At 35.0% G+C, this 22,962-nt stretch overlaps 1 long non-coding RNA gene across 1 annotated transcript; it reads left to right on the top strand.

Annotated features, from left to right (window-relative positions):
* The first annotated feature begins 439 nt into the window (after positions 1–439).
* LOC128592470 (uncharacterized) lies at positions 440–22,962 on the top strand. The gene is made up of 3 exons (XR_008381880.1): positions 440–572; positions 1,190–1,369; positions 22,829–22,962. It is a non-coding gene; the product is annotated as an uncharacterized LOC128592470 (long non-coding RNA).

Here is a 22,962-nt window from a genome sequence, read left to right as displayed (position 1 = left end):
AGTACCAAAAATCTTGCCATTTTTTTTAAAGATTTATGCTTCAAAAGTCATTGTTGCTTTTCAAAAATTTTTTCTTCCAAATATTATATATCCAAATATAATATTATTTAAAGCTATAAATGCATTTTTTAATTAGAATATTTTGTAAAATCTTGGTTTTTTTTCCTTTATATATGTCAATTCTGAAAGTTTGATTTCTGAGTATAGCTTAATTTTTGGTGTCCAGTTTTTGTGTGTTCATCATAAATAGGCATTATACTTATATATTTCGGTTGGAAATCCATAAGTATGTCATATAAAAATGAAAATTATGGTTATAGACATTATATGAAAGCTAGTTAATCCTAATATTAGTAACCATAATCTAAAACCTTTCAAATAAAATATTTTTTTCTTAAAAATAAAAGCTTACCAATAAGTAAATTTTTTTTCCACAGAGAGAATCATTACTAAAACAGTAAATAAATGACCTTGTAAAACGGAAGATTGCAGTAGATGAAGAAAATGCTTTTTTAAGGAAAGAATTCAGTGACTTGGAGAAGAAATTTAAAGATAAAAGTCAAGAAGTTAAGGTATGTTGACTTGTACATAGTTTTGTAGGACTGTTGCTTTGAAGTCCTGCTTTAAGCTTTGTGAGCCTTTGTGGCCCAGGAAGTGACAGGCTTGGAGGAAAAATTGCCTTAGGCCCTGCTATACATTACAGTTTTTTCACATGCAGAAACTCTGATAAAGATGCTTTAAAGCTAGAACTCCAAGCTTTATAACTGTCAGATAAATAGTTAATGATGGAAATGGAGCTAAGAAAGTAGGAGTGTGAATATGTGGCTTCTTGTAATTAGATTCTGATGGGACTGTCATTATTAATTGATAATACCCAGGTCTGGGAGGATATGTCTGTGTGGGTCTCAAAAATAGCTGGGGACAGCATCAAAGGCAGCTTGATCAATTAATGGGCTCTTTGCAAATGTGTACTCATCAAAGCTGTCATCCAGTGAAAAAATATGACCCATCCACCTGCACGAAAAGAGGCCAATAAAAGTACACAGGTGACCTTGGCCATCAAATATAGAAGAAGCTGCTATGAGGGTAAAACTGCACAGTTTATATTTGCTGATTAGTTCTCACATTTTTTTCATGTTTTGGTGGGTTTTTTTGTTTGTTTATTGGCCCTTCTGGTACTGTTCTACAGGACACAAAGGAGTGTGTACAGAATAAAGAAGAGCAAAACAGACTAGTTATAAAAAATCTGAAGGAGGAAAATGAGAAATTAAGTACCCGCTGCACTGACTTGCTAAATGACCTGGAGAAACTGAGGAAGCAAGAAGCACACTGGAGAAAAGAAAAATACAGCATTGATGCAAAAATAAAGGTATACAACAAGAATGGAATCCACGCTGCTTGTTTGGATCTAACTTCTTGTAGGAAACTTAAAACATGTTATTTTCTTTAAATAACAACTTATATATTCAAATCCACCAGTGGGGACTAGCATTAATTTATATTCTTTCACTTAAGACCCACAGCTTTTTAAAAATTGATGTTGCAAAGCAGGAAACTGACTTCAAATAGTTATCCTAAAATGTAATCATTAAAAAATAAAGGCTATTGCATTTTGAAATAAAATGTGTTTTGAAAAAACATATTTAGAGTCCTGGGTTTTGACTTTTTTAAATTTATAATTATAGCTAGAATTCATTGCAATATAGTATTGACTTTAATCCCAGGTCCTTTAAAAAAATAAAGTATAAAAAAAATTGAAAAAAAAATCGTAGTTCTCAGATGATGCTTTCTTTGGCTTTAAAGGGCCTTATTCAAATAAAAATTTGAATAATAAATTTTATTTTTATAGAAGATAAAAGTTATAATAAATCATCATAATATTCCTACATCTTTTTTTAAAGGCTAATCAAATGAAACCATGGGTTTCTCTATCCTTTTTGATCAGCATTTTTCCAAAATAATACTTTTTTGCGGCATTCTCTTCGTCTTATGAGGAGTTTTGCTCATTTCTTTTCCCACCAAATTTCGGGTTTCTTTCTTACCATAAATTTTGTTGAAAAGGTCAGAAACAAATGGTAGTGGTGGTAAATATACGCATGTACTTTTAAAAATATATAAATACATGTGTATGTACAGCTATTCAACACATAGAGATAGTTGGCTCTTAGTGTCCGTGGGTTCTGCTTTGGTGAATTCAGCCAAAATGGGTTGAAAGTATTTGGAAAAAAATAATAACAAATAACTATGTAATAATTAAAATTAATACAAATAAAAATATAGTATTACAACTACTTACATTGTATTAGATATTATAAATCATCTAGAGGTGGTTTAAGGTATATGGGAGGATATGGGTAGGTTCTACACAGGTACTCTGGCATTTCCATAAAGGACTTGAGTGTCTGAATTTTGGTATCTGCAAAGGGTCCTAGAACCAATCCTCCTTGGATACTGAGGGACACCTCAGTGGATGTGTGTGTGTATGTGTATGTGTGTAAATATTTAAGATAGGGGAGAAGGATATGTCTTTTTGATTGTGTAAATCAATCCATTGCAGATATTTCAGGCAGTATCTTAAATCTGTTAGTGCACGATCAGAGAATGACTGAGCCTGAGCCAGAGCCATTGAGATAAATGAATTTTGGTGCATTTGTTTTCTTAATTTTATATCAGTTTCTACTTCTCTACATCCTTCAAACAGTTTGGTATGTGATAAGGGTAAGTGGTACTTGCTTTTGTTAATTTACAGCTATATGAGTATTTGATGATAATTTTTATTTCCTTATATTCATTCAAATAATCAGTTCTGTGATATCCAATGACTTTTTACTTATGTGACATTTTTTTCTATTGAGGTGTTTGTCTTTTTCTTATTTATTCATAAGCATTTTTTATTTTGGATACTGATGCTTTATTTTATATATTACAAATATGCCTCCTGTTTTTTGAACCTTATGTAAGGTGAATTGAACTTTCAAAAGTTTGTGAGTTTGTATAAAATCAAATTTATTATTTTCTTCTCTAATGTTTTTACTTTAGGAGCTATATATAACTAAGTGTTCTTTACTTCAGAGTCTTAATTAAGAATTCATTTTTGAGTATGATGTTCCATGTCACTTACTCAGTAGTTTACTGATTTGTGATGCAGTCTCACAGATCCAAATTTCCTTGCGTATGTGAGAAATTCCTCATGCGTGTTCCACATCATTTACTCAATAATTTACTGATTTGTGATTCAATCTCACATCTCTGTATTTCCTATTATTTTTATGGTTTTAGGTATTTTGGTTATATAATTTGACTCACTGTTTGGCAGGGAAGTCTATTTTTTCTTTTGTTCCTTTTTTTTTTTTAAGAGATAGGATTTCTCTGTTTTGCTCAGGCTGGAGTACAATGGTGCAGTCATAGCTCACTGCAGCCTCAACCCCCTGAAATCAAGTGGTCTTCCCATCTCCACCCCTTGAGTAGCTAGAACTATAGGTATATACTACTATGACTTTAGTTTTAAATTTTTATTTTTGGGGGGAAGACAGGTTCTCACATTGATAGAGCTGGTCTTAAATTCCTGGCCTCAAGTGATCCTCCTACCTTGGCCTCCCAAAGTGCTCGGCTTATAGGCAATGGCTACTGTGCCTAAGTGGAAGCCTACGTTTTTATTCATTTCTTTGTAAGTCAAAAGCGCTGTATTTCTTCATTAGGTTAGAATACTAAGAATCATTTTTATTAGTTTTAGTGAAAAGTTAGAAAGCAGATGGGAGGTATACTGAATTATGAATTAATTTTGAGGGAATTGTTAGAAAGCAGATGGGAGGTATACTGAGGTATACTGAATTGTGAATTAATTTTGATTAATTAATTAATCAATGCCCAGCTATTTTTTGTTATAGTTGTCATTGTTGTTTAGCTGGCCTGGGCAGGGTTTGAACCCACCACTCTTGGTGTTTGTGGCTGGCACCGTAACCACTGTGCTATGGGTGCCAAGGCTGTACGTACTTTTTCATTTTTCTAAGTTGTACAATTACATTGTCTTGTCAGTAAGAAAAGTTTGCATCCTTTCTTTGCAGTAAGAAAGCTTTTTCAGAAGAAATAGAACTCACATGCTATATACTTAATCTATTTGAAATACAAAATTCAGTAGTTTTTAAATTATGCACAAAATTGTAAAATCATCACTACTTTTTCTCCCTACATCTACATATATTTTAAGTATATACCTAGGAATGAAATTATTAGCTCATATAGTAACTCTGTTTTTAAGCTTTGGTGGAACTGTAAACCTGTACGTAGATACAACATAACCATTTTATGTTCTGAACAGCCATGTACAGGGATTCGATTTCTTCATTCCTAGTCAACACTTATTATTATCTCCTTTTTTTTTCTTATAGCTGCCCTCATGGATATGAAGTGATAGCATATTGTAGTTTTCATTTGCATTTTCTTTCTTTCTTTTTTTTTTTTTTTTTTTTTTTTGAGACAGAGTTTCAAGCTGTCTCCCTGGATAGAGTCCTGTAGCATCACAGCTCACAGCAACCACAAACTTCTGGGCTCAAGCGATTCTCTTGCCTCAGCCTCACAAGTAGCTGGGACTACAGACACCTTCCACAACGCCCGGCTATTTGTTGTTGTTGTTGTTGTTGTTGTTGTTGCAGTAGTTGTCATCGTTTTAGCTGGCCTGGGCTGGGTTCAAACCCGCCAGCCTTGGTTGTATGTGGCTGGCACCCTACTGACTGAGCTACGGGTACCACCTGATTTGTATTTTCTTTATGGCTAATAATGTTGAGCATCTTTTCATGTATTATTGGCTATTTATATACCTCTCAGCAATGTCTATCCAAATCCTTTTCATCTATGTATACTGGATACAAGTTCCTTATCAGATCTATAAATTAAAAATATTTTCTCCAGGGGTGGTGCCTGTGGCTCAAAGTGGTAGGGCGCCAGCCCCAAATGCCGGAGGTGGCGGTTTCAAACCCAGCCCTGGCCAAAAAACTGCAAAAAAAAAGAAAAAATATTTTCTCCAATTTTGTGTGTTATTTTTTTCTTTCTTCATTCTTCTCACTTGCTCCATCACCCAGGCTGGAGTGCTATGGCCCAGTCATAATTCACTGTAACACTGACTGCTGAGCTTAACTGATCCTCTTGCCTCAGCCACCTAAGTAGCCAGCACTGTAGGCAGTTGCTACTCATTGCACCAGACCTTGATGGTGTTCTTTAAAACAAAAAAGTTTTCTTTTTTACTTTCTTTTTTTTTTGAGACAGAGAGTCTCACTTTGTCACTTGTGGTAGAGTGCCATGGCATCATAGCTCATAGAAACCTCAAACACTTGGGCTCAAGTGATTCTCTTGGCTCAGCCTCCCAAGTAGCTGGGACTATAGGCGCCCACCACAACGCCTGGCTATTTTTAGAGATGGAGGTCTCGCTCTTGCTCAGGCTGGTCTCAAACCCATGAGCTTAGGCAATCCACCTATCTCAGAGTGCTAGGATTACAGGTATGAGCCACTGTGCCTGGCCCAAAAGTTTTTCATTTTGATGACATTTTATTTATCAGGGTTTTTATTTATTTATTTATTTATTTGGCATTGCTTGTGCTTTTGGTGTCAGATTTAAGAAATCATTGCCTAACCAAAGGTTGTGAATATTGACAACTATGTTTCCTTCTAAAGTTTATTGTTTTGTGTCTTAGGTTCTTTGATTTATTTTGAGTTAGCTTTTTAATATGGCGTGAAATATGAATCTAACTTAATTCTTTTGTGTTATTCTGTTGTTACAGTACCGTATCTTGAAAAGATGATTCTTTTCCCCCAAAGAAAATGCAAAGACATTTTTATTGAGTATCAATAAAAATAGGGTTTAGACCAAAGTTCTGTTCCTTCATCTATTTAGATCTATCCTTGTGTCTTTGTCTTTATTGCTGCAGTTTTGTAGCAAGTTTTCAAATTAGAATGTGTAAGAAATCGGGCTGGGCGAGTATTTTATGAGGAGGAACCCCCGGGCAATTGAAGCAGCTTCAAAAATACACTACTGGGACTTGATCAAACTAAAAAACTTCTGCACAGCCAAGAACACAGTAAGTAAAGCAAGCAAACAGCCCTTAGAATGGGAGAAGATATTTGCATGTTATGTCTCTGACAAAGGTTTAATAACCAGAATCTACAGAGAACTCAAACGCATTAGCAAGAATAGAACAAGGGATCCCATCGCAGGCTGGGCAAGGGATTTGAAGAGAAACTTCTCTGAAGAAGACAGGCACGCGGCCTTCAGACATATGAAAAAATGCTCATCATCTTTAATCATCAGAGAAATGCAAATCAAACTACTTTGAGATACCATCTAACTCCAGTGAGACTAGCCTATATCACAAAATCCCAAGACCAGAGATGTTGGCGGGGATGTGGAGAAAAGGGAACACTTTTGCACTGCTGGTGGGAATGCAAATTAATACATTCCTTTTGGAAAGAGATATGGAGAACACTTAGAGATCTAAAAATAGATCTGCCATTCAATCCTGTAATCCCTCTACTGGGCATATACCCAGAAGACCAAAAAGCACATCATAACAAAGATATTTGTACCAGAATGTTTATTGCAGCTCAATTCATAATTGCTAAGTCATGGAAGAAGCCCAAGTGCCCATCGATCCATGAATGGATTAATAAATTGTGGTACATGTACACCATGGAATATTATGCAGCCTTAAAGAAAGATGGAGACTTTACCGCTTTTATGTTTACATGGATGGAGCTGGAACATATTCTTCTTAGTAAAGTATCTCAAGAATGGAAGAAAAAGTACCCAATGTACTCAGCCCTACTATGAAACTAATTTAGGGTTTGCACATGAAAGCTATAACCCAGTTACAACCTAAGAATAGGGGGAAGGGGGAAAGGGAGGGGAGGGAGGGGGGAGGTGGGTAGAGGGAAGGGGATTGGTGGGATTACACCAGCGGTGCATCTTACAAGGGTATATGTGAAACTTGGTAAACGGTCTGTAAAGCTAGTGAATGATGCCCCATGATCATATCAATGTACACAGCTATGATTTAATAAAAAAAGAAAAAAAAAAACAAATTGGAATGTGTGTCCTCCAAATTTATTTTTCTTTTTCAAGATTGGTTATTCTGAATCTCTTGAATTTTAGTAAGAATTATAGAAAAAGACTTTCTGTTTTTGCAAAAAAAAAAATCCAGCTGAGAAAAGAATTTTTTTGAGACAAAAATCTCACTTTGTTGCCCTCAGTAGAATGCCGTGGCATCATAGTGCACAGCAACCTTACACTCCTAGGCTCAAGTGATTCTCTTGCCTCAGCCTCCTGAGTAGCTAGGACTATAGGTACCTGCCACAACACCTGGCTATTTTTTTTTTTTTTTTTTTTTGTATTTTAGAGACGGGGTCTAGCTCTTGCTCAGGCTGGTCTCAAACCCGTGAGCTCAGGCAGTTCACCTGCCTTGGCCTCTGAGAGTGCTAGGATTACAGGCATGAGCCTCCGCACCCAGCCCCCAGCTGAAATTTTGATAGAGATTACATTGAATCACTAGATCAATCTGGGGAGTATTGCCATCTGAGTAAGTGTTCTGATCCGTCAACGTTATTTCTTTCATTTATTTAGGTTGTCTTTATTTTTTTTTTTTTCAGTTTCATAGTTTTCAGAGTTTAAGTTTGCACTTCTTTGGGTAAATGTATTCATGAAATTTTATTTTTCAATCAATTGTTTCTTAAATTTTATTTCAGATCTTCCATTCCTAGTGTATAGATACACAATTAATCTTTGTATATTGATCATGTATACTACAAGTTTTTTGAAGAGGTTTAGTATAATTCTGATAGTTTTTTAGTAAATTGCTTAGGATTTTCTGCATATTTTATGCATCTGCAAGTAGAAATAGTTTTACTTGTTCCTCTCCAATCTATATGCTTTTTATTTAATTAGTTTATGTTACCCTGGCTAGAACCACTGGTACAATGTTGAATAGAAAAGGAAAGGGAAGACATTGTGTCTTGTTTCTGATTTCTCTGATTTCAAGGGTGGGAAAGCATTCGCTCTTTCATCCTCAAGTATGATACTAGCTATGAGTTTGTTTTGTTGATGTTACTATATTAAATTGAAGTTTCCTTCTATATTCCTATTTTGGTGAGTTTTTTAATTAGGAAGGGCATATTGAGTTTTGCTATGCTTTTTCTTGCACCTATTGAAACGATCATGAAGTTTCTGTCTTTCATTTTATTGGTATGGTGTATTACATTGATTTTTGAATGTTAAATCATACTTACATTATTGGGATATCTTTATCTTTTTTCTAGCTTTGGTATTAGAATAAGGCTGTTCTTACAAAAAGAGGGAGTTTTCCACCTCTTCTAGCTTTTAGGAGATTTTGAGAGGGACTGGCATAAATTCTTTAAATGTTTGGTAGATTTCTGTGTAGGGAGGTTTCAATAGCTGATTCAGTCTCTTTTTGTTTCTTCTTGAGTCAGTTTAGGTAATCTGTATATTTGTCCATAGATGCTATTTGTGCAGTTCAAAGATTATCTGATCTGTTGATATACAATAGATTATAGCATTTTCTAATAATACTTTTTATTTTTGATGGTTGATATTAGTGCTCTAACTTTGTTCATGATTTCAGTTATTTGCATCTTTGTCTCTATTGTCAATCTAGCTAAGGGTTGCCAATTGTGTTGGTCTTGTCAAAGAATCAACTTTAGTTTTAATTGATTTCCTTTTTTGTTTTTATTTTTCACCTTTTTTTTTTTACAATTTCTATTCTGATCTTTGAGTAAGTGTTCTGATCCATCAACGTGTTATTTCTTTCATTTATTTAGGTTGTCTTTTTTCAGTTTTGTAACTGAAAAATAATGTGTCTTTATTTTTTTTTTAGTTTTATTATTTTCTTGTATCTTTGGGTTTAATTTGCTATTCTGTTTTTGACCTCAAAGTACAAAGTTGGGTTATTAATTTGAGATACTTTTTTTTTTTTTTTTAATGCAGACAATAATAGCTGTAAACTTCCTTCTGAACAGCTGCCTTGCTGTTTTTGTATGTTGTGTTTTTGTTTTTACTCATCTGGAAACATTTTATAAATCCCTTGGATTACCTTTAATTCATTGGTTGTTTGAGTGTGGGTTAATTTCCACATATTTGTGAATTTTCCTTTATTACTTCTGCTGTTAGTTTCTAGTTCCATTCCATGTGTTCAGAAAAGACTTTATGTTCTGGCGTATGTTCCATATGTACTTGAGAATAATGGGTATTCTGCTGTTTGGGGATAGAGTAGGCCTCTTAGGTGTACTTGGTTTATAGTGTTCTTTAAGACGTCCATATCCTTATTGACCTTCTGTGCAGATGCTTTATCCGTCATTTAAAGCGGGGTATTGAATCTCCAACTATTGTTATATAATTTCCTGTTTCTCCCTTTAATTGTTACATGTCCTTGATGAATTGAATTTTTGACAAGTATACATGTATTTTGCTCTCCTTGCTATCTTGTGACCATTTTTGACTTAAAGTCTGTTTGTCTGATATTGTATCTACCGTTATTTTGGTTTCTATTTGCATGGAGTATCTTTTTTTATTCTTGTACCTTTAACCTGTTTGTGTCTTTGAATTTGTATGGTTGTATAATGTTTTCTTTATTGATTCTGCCAATCTTTTGTTTTTGAGTGGAGAGATGAATCATTTACATTTGAAATAATTACCCCATTTCCCCCAAAATAAGACATCCTCCGAAAATAAGACCTACTTACAGGAAAGATAAGACGTCCCCTGAAAATAAGACCTAACGCATCTTTGGGAGCACACCTTAAAATAAGACACTTTCTTATTTTTGGGGAAACAGGGTACTAATATGGAATAACAAACTCATGCCATTTTCTTATTTTTTCTCTGTATATATTACATCTTTTTTGTAGATCATTTCTTCTGTTATTACTTTTATTTGTGTTGATGGTTTGTAGTGACACATTGTAATTCTTTTTTAATATTTTTGTATATATTCTATTGATAATTTCTTTGTGGTTACCATGGTGGCTACAGATACCGTCCTGAATTTATAGCAGTCTAATTTTTATTTGATACTGAATATCTTTAATGGGATATAAAATAATTTGATTCTATATAGCTCTGCCCCTCCACTTTATGTTATTGTCACAAATTACATTTTTATATGTTCTTTGCCCAGTGACACAGATTGATACATGTTTTATGTATGTCTTTGAAATCACGTAGGAAATAAAAAGTAGAGTTAGAAGTCAAGAAGCCAAATATATAACAACATTGGCTTTTATATTTGCCCACATATTGATATTTATCTTTACTGGAAATCTTTTCTAAAAAAATATATTTATTTATTTTTTGAGAGCAAGTCTTTCTCTCTTACTTGGGCTAGAGAGCAGTGGCATCCCCATAGCTCACTGAAACTTCAAACTCCTAGGCTCAAGTGATTATCCCGCTTCAGTTTCCTATGTAGCTGAGGGTACAGGCACATGCCACTAGGTCCAGCTAATTTTTCTATTTTTTGTAGAGGTGGGGTCTTTCTCTTGCCCAGCCTGATCTTGAATTTCGTGGCCTTAGTCAATCCTCACACTGCTGCCTATTAGAGTCCTGGGATTACAGGCATGGGGTCACGGTGCCTGGACAGAAATCTTTATTTCTTCATATGGTTTGGAGTAACTGTCCTGCATTTTTTTGTTTCAGTCTGAAGGACTCCTTTTAACATGTCAGGTAGGGCAGCTCTAGTGATAATGAATTCCCTCAGCTTTGTTTATACATGGCTAGCTACGATTCTGGATGGGTGTCTTAGTTATAGATATCCTTAGTGTGGTTGTTTTCCCAATTGTTAGTTATTCGTAGGCTTTACTGGTATACTATATGCATTGGGCAGATACCCTGTCTCTTGTTGACAAGGGAAGATTGAGATCTTTGAAATCCTTTCTCTTTCCTAGCCTTGTGGTCTTCTTAACAGTGTGAATTTTATTGGCATGCCCAGTTACAATTCTGAAATAGTAGTAGCTCATTCTTATGGGTAAAAGTCAGCTATGCCCTGTGTGATTGAGTCATAAATGCTGTTATGGGCTGTACAGATTGTCCTCCCTGCCAGTAGGTGGCAAATTCAGAAAGATCCACCTTTAGTATTGTTTTGGGGACCTATAACTAATTCTAGTCCATCAGAAGAAGTAATAAAAGCTAGCTTGGCTGGGGGTCTAGGATCTGTTCTCAAGTTGCTGCAGAAAGCCACTGGGGAAGGACTAAAGTGGCCCTGCCAAGCCAGAAAATCTACTTGTCAGGTAGAGGCCATCTGGGGTTCACAGACCGGCTGCTGGGATTGGGTTTCACTCTTCTTCCTCCTCCTGTATCTCAAGGTCTTCTTCTGGCTTCTGATTTCAAGCTGCAGTCCAAAGTAGCTGAGCTTACCAGCAGTGGTGCCACAGGTTAGGAGCTTCCCTGCCTAGGATCCTATCCTGGACTGAAAGTGTAGCTTTTTCTGAACCTGGGAAGGGTTCTCTACTATGGTGTTGCAGCTTAGACCCTCATTGCACTGTCCTTTCAGTTTTGCTTGTGTGGGCTCTTTTGCCTCCCAAGATTAGTTCACAAATTTCTCCTCCATGCCCCCAAGCAACACTATTGACTCCTGGTAGAGAGGATCTGGCTTGCAGGCCTGTTTCCTGGTCCTCTAAGTTCAGTCCTTGATCATGCCAGGGAAAAGCATGCTGGTTCTGAGTTGCCCATGGAGTGTTCAAGCAGGTTTAATATCCCCTCGCTTTGAAGTATGCCCTGCTCTTCTGGAGCAGCTGGGCAAGTGGTACCTGGGAAGGCTGGCAGGCAGGGGGCTTGGAGTCACTTCTAGTACCCATGGGTCCACTGCTGGTTTTTAAGGTGAAAGGTGTGAGCCCTACTCTGGGAGCCTCAGTGTTTAGTGGACACACCAACACAGGAGAAGCAGTTGCTCCTGGGAACCCTGGGTCAGTTGTCCCTTGGGGTACCTGTGCTGCTCAGCAGCAGTGGGCAGGGTATGAGGGTGAGGAAGGAGTCTTGAGAGCTGGCAGCCTGCCTGGAATGTTCAAACTCTGAGATCACACATCCCCCCAGACCCAGTGGCCCATATGGCTACTGCAGTCTAGGCCAGAATCAGGAAATGTTTATGTGGGGAAGGGATACAAAATCACAAGGACTGGACCTCCCTTGGGAGGACAGAGGCAGACAACGGTGGAGAAGCAGTATGGCACCTGGCATCCCAGCTCAGGTCTGTGGTAACAGGGAGTGACCTTGATGGGGCTGGTATCCCACTGCTCTGTCTTTAAGAAGCTCCCACTTCATTGGTAGCAGCAAGCTTTGGGGTTTATAATGGTAGAAAAGCTCTTTAGCAGCTCTGGGGGGGCTGCTTATTAGTTACTAGTGTGTTGCCCTAACTCCATCTATTTTGGGCAAGTGAACCAGACTTACTCCATTTTGTTAAGAGCTTGCCCTGCCCCCCCACCCCCCTTTTATAACCAAAATAGCCCCTTGAACAAGCAGCAACCCTGCAAAAACAGGAAGGAAATTTAGCTGAGAGCTGCCAAATCCTGTGACAACTGAAAAAATCTTGTGGAAACCACAGTACTGTCACAAGTCTGTCTGGTCTGTCTGTGTGTAGTTTTTGACCCTCTGTAAGATCCCTCCCCATAGCTCTAACCTTGCAGACATTAGATTCTATAAAATTCTGCTTACGCTAGGACTTTCCATCCCCTGCTTGAAATGCCATATAAAAACTTTGCACCCCTACTTCAAGGGGGTCAAGAGACTTTGTGTGTGAGCCTGCTCTTGACTGGCTGGCCCAATAAAGGACTCTTGCTTAATTTGAAATCAGTGTGCTGGCATTTGTCTATAATTCCACTGCTGGCCGGTACAACATTAGAAGCATGAAGAGGAGAGAAACAAAATCTCCACTTACCCTCGCTACAGGACTCTAAATTTCTTGCATTTGTTCTCTGTTGATATCTTGCTCTTTGGTCTGCTCTGCAGCTTCTTCCCATGGAATCTCTAGTAGTTCCTGGCAAATTTCTTTCAGAATTATACTTGAGATGTGTTTTTGTCAGGTAAAACTTTTCCTTCTTACTGAGATGGTCTGGCAATTACCTGTCTCTGGTCAGCTATCTTGTACATGAAGTCCTTGATGTCTGTGCAATAACATTATGTCTAAAAAACAATGTATATATCATAATTAAAAAATACAGTATTTCTGACAAATGCTAACCATTATCTGTGTCTTCATCAAGTTGTCATCTTTTTGCTATGGATAATCTTGCCTTATTTTTGATGGCTGCTAACTGCTTAGGGTGGTGTTTGGTGAAGGTGAGGTGGCTGTGGTAATTCTTTTTTTTTTTTTACCCTTTAATCCCTTTTTATTTTCAACTTAATTATTGAATTTAATTTGTTATGGATTTGATAGTTAATTTTAGAAGCATAATGAATTATTCACATTTAAATGAATAAGAAGAAGTAATATCCAGGAATGAGGGTTTAAATATGTATAGTATTTGATGAAAACACATTATCTATCATTTCTCAAAAACAAAATAGAAACATTCTCTTTGCCTTTGAAACGCTTTACATCTTGCCAATCTTATCATCTCTTTTAAAATCACAATCTAAATGCACTGTTCTTTTATTTGTAACAAACATGCCGATAAGTATTTAAAAGAAAAAAAAAAAACAGGTTCTGGAGTATAATTTGGACATATGTAATTCTGGAGAATGAGTTGTGGAAAGGTAGAACAAAGTATTCCCTGCCAAAATTCTGAGAATTTATAATTTCCTCCCCCATTTAGTGAATCTTTTCTTATCCTTTCAATACCTCTCTATAAAAATTGAAAAATCGATTTACTTCACATTTCAGTTTTTCTGTTTCGTTTTCTTTCTTTCTTTCTTTCTTTTTTTTTATTAAATCATATCGGTGTACATTGATATGATCATGGGGCATCATACACTAGCTTCACAGACCGTCTGACACACTTTCATCACACTGGTTAACATAGCCTTCCTGGCATTCTCTCAGTTACTGTGTCAAGACACATTCCACATTTACCAAGTTTCACATATACCCTTGTAAGATGCACCGGAGGTGTAATCCCACCAATCCTCCTCCCTCTACCTATCTCCCCCGCTTCCTCCCCTCTCTTTCCCTCCTCCCCCTATTCTTAGGTTGTAACTGGGTTATAGCTTTCATGTGAAAACCCTAAATTAGTTTCATAGTAGGGCTGAGTACATTGGGTACTTTTTCTTCCATTAAGCTTTTCACACTAATTGACTTTTCTTTATGAAGGATTTTTCATGGCATGCTGTTGATAGCATTTTATCTGCAGTAGAACTTCAAAAATTAGAATCAATCCTGCCAAAACTTCAGCTGTCTTGTAAATTAAAGTTACGGAATATTCTCAGTTTTTTGTTACCATTTGAACAGTGTTCACAGTATCTTCACCGGAATATATGCCATCTCAAGAAAATGGTTTTGTTTTTTATGTCATAAAAAGCAATTCTCATTTATTGAATGTTAACATGATACTGGAGCAATTCAGTGACATCTCAGACTCTACTTTTAATTCTCTTGATTTCCTACAACATCTATAATTATTTATTCCATGGTAATCTTGAACCCCTCAAAGTCATCCTTGAGGGTTGGCATCAAATTCTTTCAAACTCCTGTTAATGTTACTATTTTGACCTTCTCTCATGAATTACAAATGTTCTTAATAACAGATCAGATCCTTCAAACATTTGGTTTCATATTCTAGAATGTGAATCTTTCTTAATCCATGGGCTGTAAACTGATACTGTGTTACCTGGCATAAAAAAGCATTAATCTTTTTATAAATGACAATCAGAGCTCTTGGGTTAACTAAGATATTGTCAATGGCAGTAGTATTTTTAAAGTAATCTTTTTTGTGAGCAATAGGTAATAACAATCTGTTTTAAATACTGTATTCAGCAAAGCATGCTGTATACAGAGGTACTGATATATAGGCATTATTCTTCTATTTGTAGAGCCAGGAAGTGTTATTTAGCATAATTCTTAAAGGTCCTATGCGTTTTGGAATAGGAAATATTGCATGGTCTTCGACTTAAGTCACCAACTGCCTTAGCCCATAACAAGAGAGTTAGAAAGTTAACAAGTTAACTTATTTTACAACAAGTTAAATCTTGTTAAGCTTAGAAGGCAGGGATTTACTTCTCTCCAGCTGTGAAAGTCATAGATGGCATCTTCTTTTAATAGAAGGTTGTTTTGTCTGCATTGAAAATCTTAGTTACATCTTCTAGACAACTTGCTGTAGCTTCAACATCAGCACTTGCTGCTCAACCTTGTACTGTTTTTTTTTTGTTTGTTTGTTTTTTGAGACAGTCTCACTTTGTCGCCGTGGGTAGAGTGCTGTGGTGTCACAGCTCACAGCAATCTCCAACTCTTGGGCTTAAGTGATTCTCTTGCCTCAGCCTCCCAAGTAGCTGGGACTATTTTTTTAGCCTGCCACAATGTCCGGCTATTTTGGGGATGCAGTTGGTATTGTTGTTTACCTGGCCTGGGCCTGAACCCAGCAGCTTTGGTGTATGTGGCTGGTGCCCTAATCACTGTGCTGTGGCCGCCGAGCCTCAGCCTTGTACTTTTATGTTTTATACATGGTATCTTGCCTTAAATCTCGTGAATGAACTCCTCCAAACAATTAGGACAGTAACAGCAAAGATTACAGATTACCATAAAAGATACAATAATATTGGAAAAATTTGAAATATTCCTAGAATTACCAAAATGTAATACAAATAAACGAAGTCCACACGTGCTGTTAGAAAAAAATGCCTCTTGATAGACTTGCTTATTGCAGGATTGCCTCAACCCTTTAATTTATAAGAAGTGCAATGTCTTGTGAAGCACAATAAAGAACTATGGTAAAACTAAGTATACCTGTATATGATACAAGATTTTTTTTAGTATAATTATTTTATATGTGGATATCCAGTTTTCCCAACACCATTTGTTGAAAAGATTGTCTTTTCTTCATCCAACGGTCTTGGTATCCTTTTTTAAAATTTATTTTGCTACATATATGAGAGTTTCTTTCTAGGCTTTCTATTGTATATATTAGTCTATTATCTGGATTTTTCTCTCCCAGTACCACACTGTTTGGATTACTGTAGCTTTTTAATAATTACAGAATCAGGGAATGTAAGACCTTCAACTTTATTGTTCTTTTTAAAATTTGTCTTAGCTGTTTAGGTTTTCTTGAGATTCTGTATGATTTTTAGAATTGATTTTTCCATTTTTAAAAAAATGGTAATGGGGATTTTTGGTAAGGATTGTATTGAATCTACAGATCACTGTGGGTAGTATTGACATCTTAACAGTATTAAGTCTTCCATTTTAGTAACACTCTATTTCTTCCCATTTTTCATGTCACCTTTAATTTCTTTCTGTAGTGTTTTGTAGTTTTCGGTATATATGCCCTTTACCTCTTTGGCTAAGTTTTCTCTTAGGTATTTTATTCTCTTTTATGCTGTTGTAAGTGCGTTTTTTTCTTAGTGATTTGTTTTAGTTTTTGTTTCTTGGATTGATCATTGTTAGTGCATGGAAACACAACTGATTTTTGTATTTTAATTTTGTGTCCTGTATCTTTGCTGCGTTTGTTTATTAGTTCCAACAGTTTTTTCCATGGAATCATGATTAGCATTTTCTACATATAAGATCATTTTGTCTCTGGACAGAGATAGTTTTACTTCTTTCATTCTTGTTTTGATGCTATTTATTTCTTTTTCTTGCCTTATTGCTCTGGCTTGCAGAGATGTTTTTTGATACAGCCAGTCTTTAAAAGTTTATAGCCTTCGAGGGCTCTACTAGCAGTGTTTTTTCCAGTTATCTGGTTGGCCTGCAGTTTATCTTGTTACTCTCATGAAGATCCCAGGTTTTCCTTAGTTTGCTAACAAATTCAGTTTTTCATAATATATAACATATAAAAAATATAAATATATTTATAAAATGTAAATATATTTCTCCACTGTCTGCTTCAAACAGAGTTTGAAGTTAGTTTAATAGGGAAGAAATATCTTAGTTCTTTGTTCTTATTGCCTGCCTCTACTCTTAGGCACAATGTCTGAAGCACTGTTTTTAAGCTTGGGGTAGGAAAAATGAACCGCTTATTTCAAGTGACATTCATGCTTTACGAGTAGGGTGCTTGGTGAAATGATAGCTTTTTGTCTTCTAGTCTTGCCTCTTTCCATATTGAACCTCATGATTATGAATGATGTGGGATGAGTGTGATCATGATTAGTACCCAGATACTGTTGACCTCTGATACCCAGAGTAGAGCCTCTTCCCTGCGAATGATCACTGAATGGTCAGGAGGTCAGGAACTAGGGAGAGAGGATTGTGATCGCCAGTGTCCTGCCCCTCCTATGGAAGATGTCTGTGTTGTTGGCTGTGTTTCTGTGAAGCTAAACTTGTAGTGGGCTGGTATCTTTAAATACTAGAGATTCTCACTGTTCCTAATGGACCTTTGTAGGTGTTATTAAATAAATGTTTCTTCATTTACTGTATGCCTTTGGGACAATTTTCAGATCCTTCAAACATTTGTTGTTTTTTTTTGTATATTTCATCAATTATGCTTTTTCTCTGGAGGTGTTATCTCCCTGAAGCTTCTCATGCTGCCATTTTGGTTGTGGAAACTTCATATATTGTTTCAAGTGAAATAAATACAATTTGATCCTTAGATATTTTTTGGTTGCAGTCTAAAATATATGTATTCTGATTTGTATATGTTGCAAACTATACAAATAATGACAGACTGACTTTTTCAGACCAATTTACTTAATGTTTTCTCAGTGATGGGAAAAGAGAGACAAGGACAGAAAAAAGATGAGAAGGAGCTGCTTTAAAGAAATGGGGAAATATTATTGAAAAATCAAATTATTTCTTCCTTGAGAAGGCAAAGATTTAACTGTTGAAAAACTAAATATGCAGAGGTGATGGCTTCCTATTATGTTAATTCAAATGATATGAATAGAATAATATATGCTGTTTTGTGAAAAAAACCCAAATTACAATCAAATATGTGGTGGGGAAGGCATTTTTAAGAGATATTAGACATTTTCTACCATCCCTGTGTTCTTTTGACTCAAAAAGATAAAGGAATGATACATATGATAGTATTTATAGTCAATAGAGTAGCAACTGTATCCAGTAAAAATGTTTGTTTTTTTGTATAATTGCAGTTAATTTAAGGAAATCACTGAATATTGGGTGCTGTTTTCTCCTTTAGAGGCTTTCATATTTCTAATTCCTAGAGGACTGTGTTTTAAGATGCTGCATACCGAATAGTTTAAACATGTATCAGGAAACCAAAAGGGCCATTTTATTTCTAAATTATGTCTAGTGAAAAAGTACCATTTGGTGTAAAGGGTTTTGAGAATGAAAGAGAAAGGATATTCTCAGATGGAAAGCTTCCAAAAGGAAAATAAAAGTCAAAGATTTACTGGAACAGAAGATGTATCCTAAACAATCTAATTACCCATTTTTGGTTAAGAAAAATTTGAGAGCACAGGACCTGGAACAAAGTTTATGTATCTTAGACCTTTGATCTCCACAAACAGGTTAGATACGAGTCTTCCAGTGCTCACTCTACCATGGTAATGATGAGACATCCTTAATTCTGTCCACACACTGAGTCAGAACATCAAAATGTCAAATTTTAAAAACTTTCTGAAACCCAAGAAATAGGTGGTTTTTGAGGTTGTTAATACAGGGAGAACTGTAGTGGGAGTGTCTTACCAAAGTTGTGAAATGAGTGGGGCTTTATAGAGAGAGAAACAAAAGCGGCCAGGTGCCTGCTGCCAAGTTTAGTGGGCTTTGGTTAAGCATGTGTTGCAGAAAGAAGTTGTGTCCTTTGTGATTTGGTGTATTTTATCGAATTTTTAACTTGAAGAAGTTGGATGAAGTGGGTTAGTCTCCTGACACTAAAGAGTAAGGGTTGGTGACAGGGTGTGGTTAGTGTAAGTTTGGAGAAAAGAATTTTACAGTTCTCCATATTCAACAAAAGTTTATTGGGTATAAAGTATGTGACTGGCACTACACAGTAACTCAGAAGCAACAGTTTAAAAATGCCTGTTTTTATAGAATTTATATTGTAGTGGTAAGAGGTATAAAACACATTAGCAATGAAAAAGTAAGCTGTGTTACATGGTGACAAATGGAATGAATGAAGACAAGTTTGGGAAGAAGGGTAGATAGATGTTTTTGGTCCTGGTTGGGTGGGTTTCTATTTAATCATAGTAGTACCGCTGGCATTTATTGGGCAGTTCAGCCTTTTCCCAAAGATGTAGAAGGATATTTTCATCTTTTATCAAATTTCAATATATATTATTTGGTCTGCTTCTGGATTATGTTTAATGTGTCTTTGGCCTATTAGTTTATCCCTCTTTGAGAATTGCATTTTAAATTTGCAAAGCTTATTAAAATTTTTTCTTCCGTAGGAACATTTTCTATTCTTTGTCCTATTTGAAAATTGTCTTAGTTTTGGCTTATTAGTAATAGGAATTTTAGCACTAGTAGCTAAGTTCAATAGCAAACCATTAGAATTTTTGTTAAAATTGCATTGTATTTTTAGATAAATTTGGAAAGAACTGATATGTTTATAGTAAGGATTCTTTCCATTCATGTACCTGGTATATCTTCCCGTCTATTTAGGTTATATTTCATATTTTTCAGTAAGATTTTATAACTATTGTACCTTGGTTTATAAGATTTATTTCTTGTTATTTTGTATTTCTTGTTGGTATTGTAAATGTTGTATTATATAGAAAAGCAATTAAGTTTTGTAGTCATCTTTTACTCTAATGTTGCTCAACTCTAGTTCTAAGTGTGTATTCTTTCTTTTATTTTTTTTTATGTGTGTGTAAGATCTTATGGATAGCTAATAAGAGTATACTATTTCTGGGCGGCGCCTGTGGCTCAACGGAGTTAGGGTGCCGGCCCCATATGCTGGAGGTGGCGAATTCAAACCCAGTCCCTGCCAAAAACTGCAAAAAAAAAAAAAAGTATACTATTTCGCTTAACAATATATATTTAATATCCTTTCTCCCCCTCTTATTATGTTAGTTAAAACCTGTAGGACATTTTAAAATGTAAAGCAAGTTTTTCTTGATTTTTAATTAAAAATTGCACCATTAGTTATAATATTTGTAGATGTTTTTGGCATTCTTATTACCAAATTCAGAATTTTCTCTATATTCCTATTTTGTTGGCAATTAAAAAAAAACATTCTGTAAAGGTGTTGTATTGTTTTAAAACTTTTTTTGGGAATCTATTGATTTGTTTATACTTTTTTCCTTTAATTTATTAATGTGAAATTATATTAATAGATTTTCTTATGTTAAATCATCCTTGCATTTGTGGAATGATATAACTCTATAAATAAACACAAATTTTCTTTAGTATGGTATAACTTATTTTGGATTTTTGTGTCTATGTTCCTAAGTGATACTGCTCTGAAATGTTCCTTTTTTTGCACTGCCTTTTTCTGACTTTGATAAATAATTATGCAAATTGGATAAACAATTATGCAAATTTCATAAAGTAAGCTAGGAATTTCCATTTTAAATCCCGTATAACATTTCCTATAAAACTGGAGTTGAAATTTAAGAAGCTTTCAGGACCAGGCAAAGTGTTTTTGTGAGTAGATTTCATATATTTGGTTAAATGTATTGATATTTATTAAATTTTTAATTATCCTTTTGAAATTTTCTGTTTTTTCTACTTTTGAATTTTTAAATTTATAGTCAAATGGCTCAAAAATTGTACACTATACAGTGGAAGCAATGAAAAATTTACTTTGACACTGTATTGTTATCAAGAAGCCTTCCTTCAGAGAGTTGTATTTTTGTTTTTTGCTGTGATGTCCCAACAGTGGAAACCCAAGATAGAATTCTGTGTGCCTTTAAGACTACCTGTACTTATGGGTCCACTTTCCTCCTTTGATTTCTCCCCTTCTGTGGTTATTGGTACAGTGAAGTTCTGCTATTTGTTTTATTCTAGCAATTTAAGTTTTTTATGAAAAGTTTTGTAGGTTTTAAGCTTATTGGGAACTTGTTCTAGTATTTTCTAATGACTTAAAAATATATATTATATTCATATGAAGCACACAACTGGATGATTGTCTTCAAACCAATCCCTTTCCTAATCTGCCCTATCACATTCATGGTAAATGGAATCCCTATTCACCTATATCACAGTTTTTCAACCTTTTTTAATCCCAAAGCACATTTGAACCAATAGTTAAACTTCCATGGCACACTTCAATTATGTAGATCAAAAACAGTAAAAATAAGAACATACTTGCTGGGCTTTGAACTTTTTTCAAAAATAATTTAATTAATGATCTTTAAAAAATTTCTAGGCACACCTAAGATCCTCCCATGCCATACCAGCGTGATGCAGCATACCCATTAAAAATCACTGACCTATTTGTTCAAGCCAACTCCCTGTGAGAAATCTTTGATTCCTATCTTTGTCTTGCTACCCCACAGCAACTTATCAACAGGTCCTATCCTTTCTACCTTCAGAATATATCTGAAATAGGACTCCTTGCCACCTGTTTTATGACTTGTCAGGCTACCAACAGCTTTGGTTGGATTATTTCATTAATTTTTTATTGATCCCTTTGCTTCTACTTTTGATACCAACTGTCACTTTTTTCACTTTGGGTGCCTGGTTGTTGCATTTTTGTTTCGTAATGTTTATTTCATAAAATTTTAGTATGTTAAGTTTATTTATAGTTCTTTTGAAATGGTTTTGATATTTGCTAGGATAGTGTTTATTTTCTTTTGTTCACTTTGTTGACTGTCTTTTTGAATGTTAGACTTTCTAAGGGTTTATCTTGAGTGGGAATGTTTCAGTGTCCTCTATTTGTCCACATTAAGCACTTTTGAGGTTTCTGACATTGTTGGATACCCCAGTCTGGAACTACATGTTTTTCTTTGAGCCTGGGGGTTCTTGCCTCATTCTAATACTTGGCATAAGTAACATTGTATTTTGACATGAACAGCTTTAGATAGGTCCTATGTGTGCTGCTTTTAAAATTTCTTCTACATATGTAGGCCATAGTCTCAAATTTATTTTTTAATCTCTTTTTAAGAGATTGAGAACTCTTTTTTTACAAGTCTGTAGTTTCATTTTCTGAGTTTGGATTCTTCTGCTAAGTATGTCAGTGCATTTAGTCTTAACTATTTCTCATTTGAAAATCTAGCCATCTCTCTATATAGTATGGCACAGAGATACAAAGGTATTTGCTTAGCTCTGACTTAGTATGTGTTTCAGATTCATCAGCATAGTTATTTTTGGTTTTGAGTATTTTAGGTTTTTTAAAAAGTCTTTTCTTCCTCTCTCCTCCTTTGCTCTCCTTCCTCTATCTGCCCACTTATGTGTATATCAATGCTTTTTTTGTGAATATATAGGAATATCTAGTGTTTTACCTAAACCTTTATGTTCATTTTTAGAAATAATGATTATATGGTGTTTATGTGGATATACTTTATTTAGATATAATACTTACTTAATTCTTCACAAAAGTAGTTAAAATTAATTCTATAATATATTATTTGAAAATATAACATCAAATTTTGCCACAAAGCCATGGTATTTTTTTGTTTCTGAAAAAAAATCCATGACTGATATAAAAATTATAGTTTGTATCAAATTTTTTAAGTGAAAAATAAATCATTGAGTTTTTTCTCTGTCATTTTGTGAGATAGGTAACATAACAGAATTTTTATTTTATTTTATATTTATTATGTTTGCGTGTGACACAAGTTCTCTAATTTTAGGCCTTTGAAGACAGTTTATTTGAAGCAAAGAAAGAAATTGAAATATCACAGAGTAAATATAATGCCTTATCATTACAATTGAATAATAAACAGACTGAACTTATTCAAAAGGATATGGATATTACCCTGGTCAG

This window comes from Nycticebus coucang, chromosome 8, assembly GCF_027406575.1.
Source record: "Nycticebus coucang isolate mNycCou1 chromosome 8, mNycCou1.pri, whole genome shotgun sequence".
Lineage (NCBI taxonomy): Eukaryota > Metazoa > Chordata > Mammalia > Primates > Lorisidae > Nycticebus > Nycticebus coucang.
This window is presented reverse-complemented; position numbering and strand designations above follow the sequence as displayed.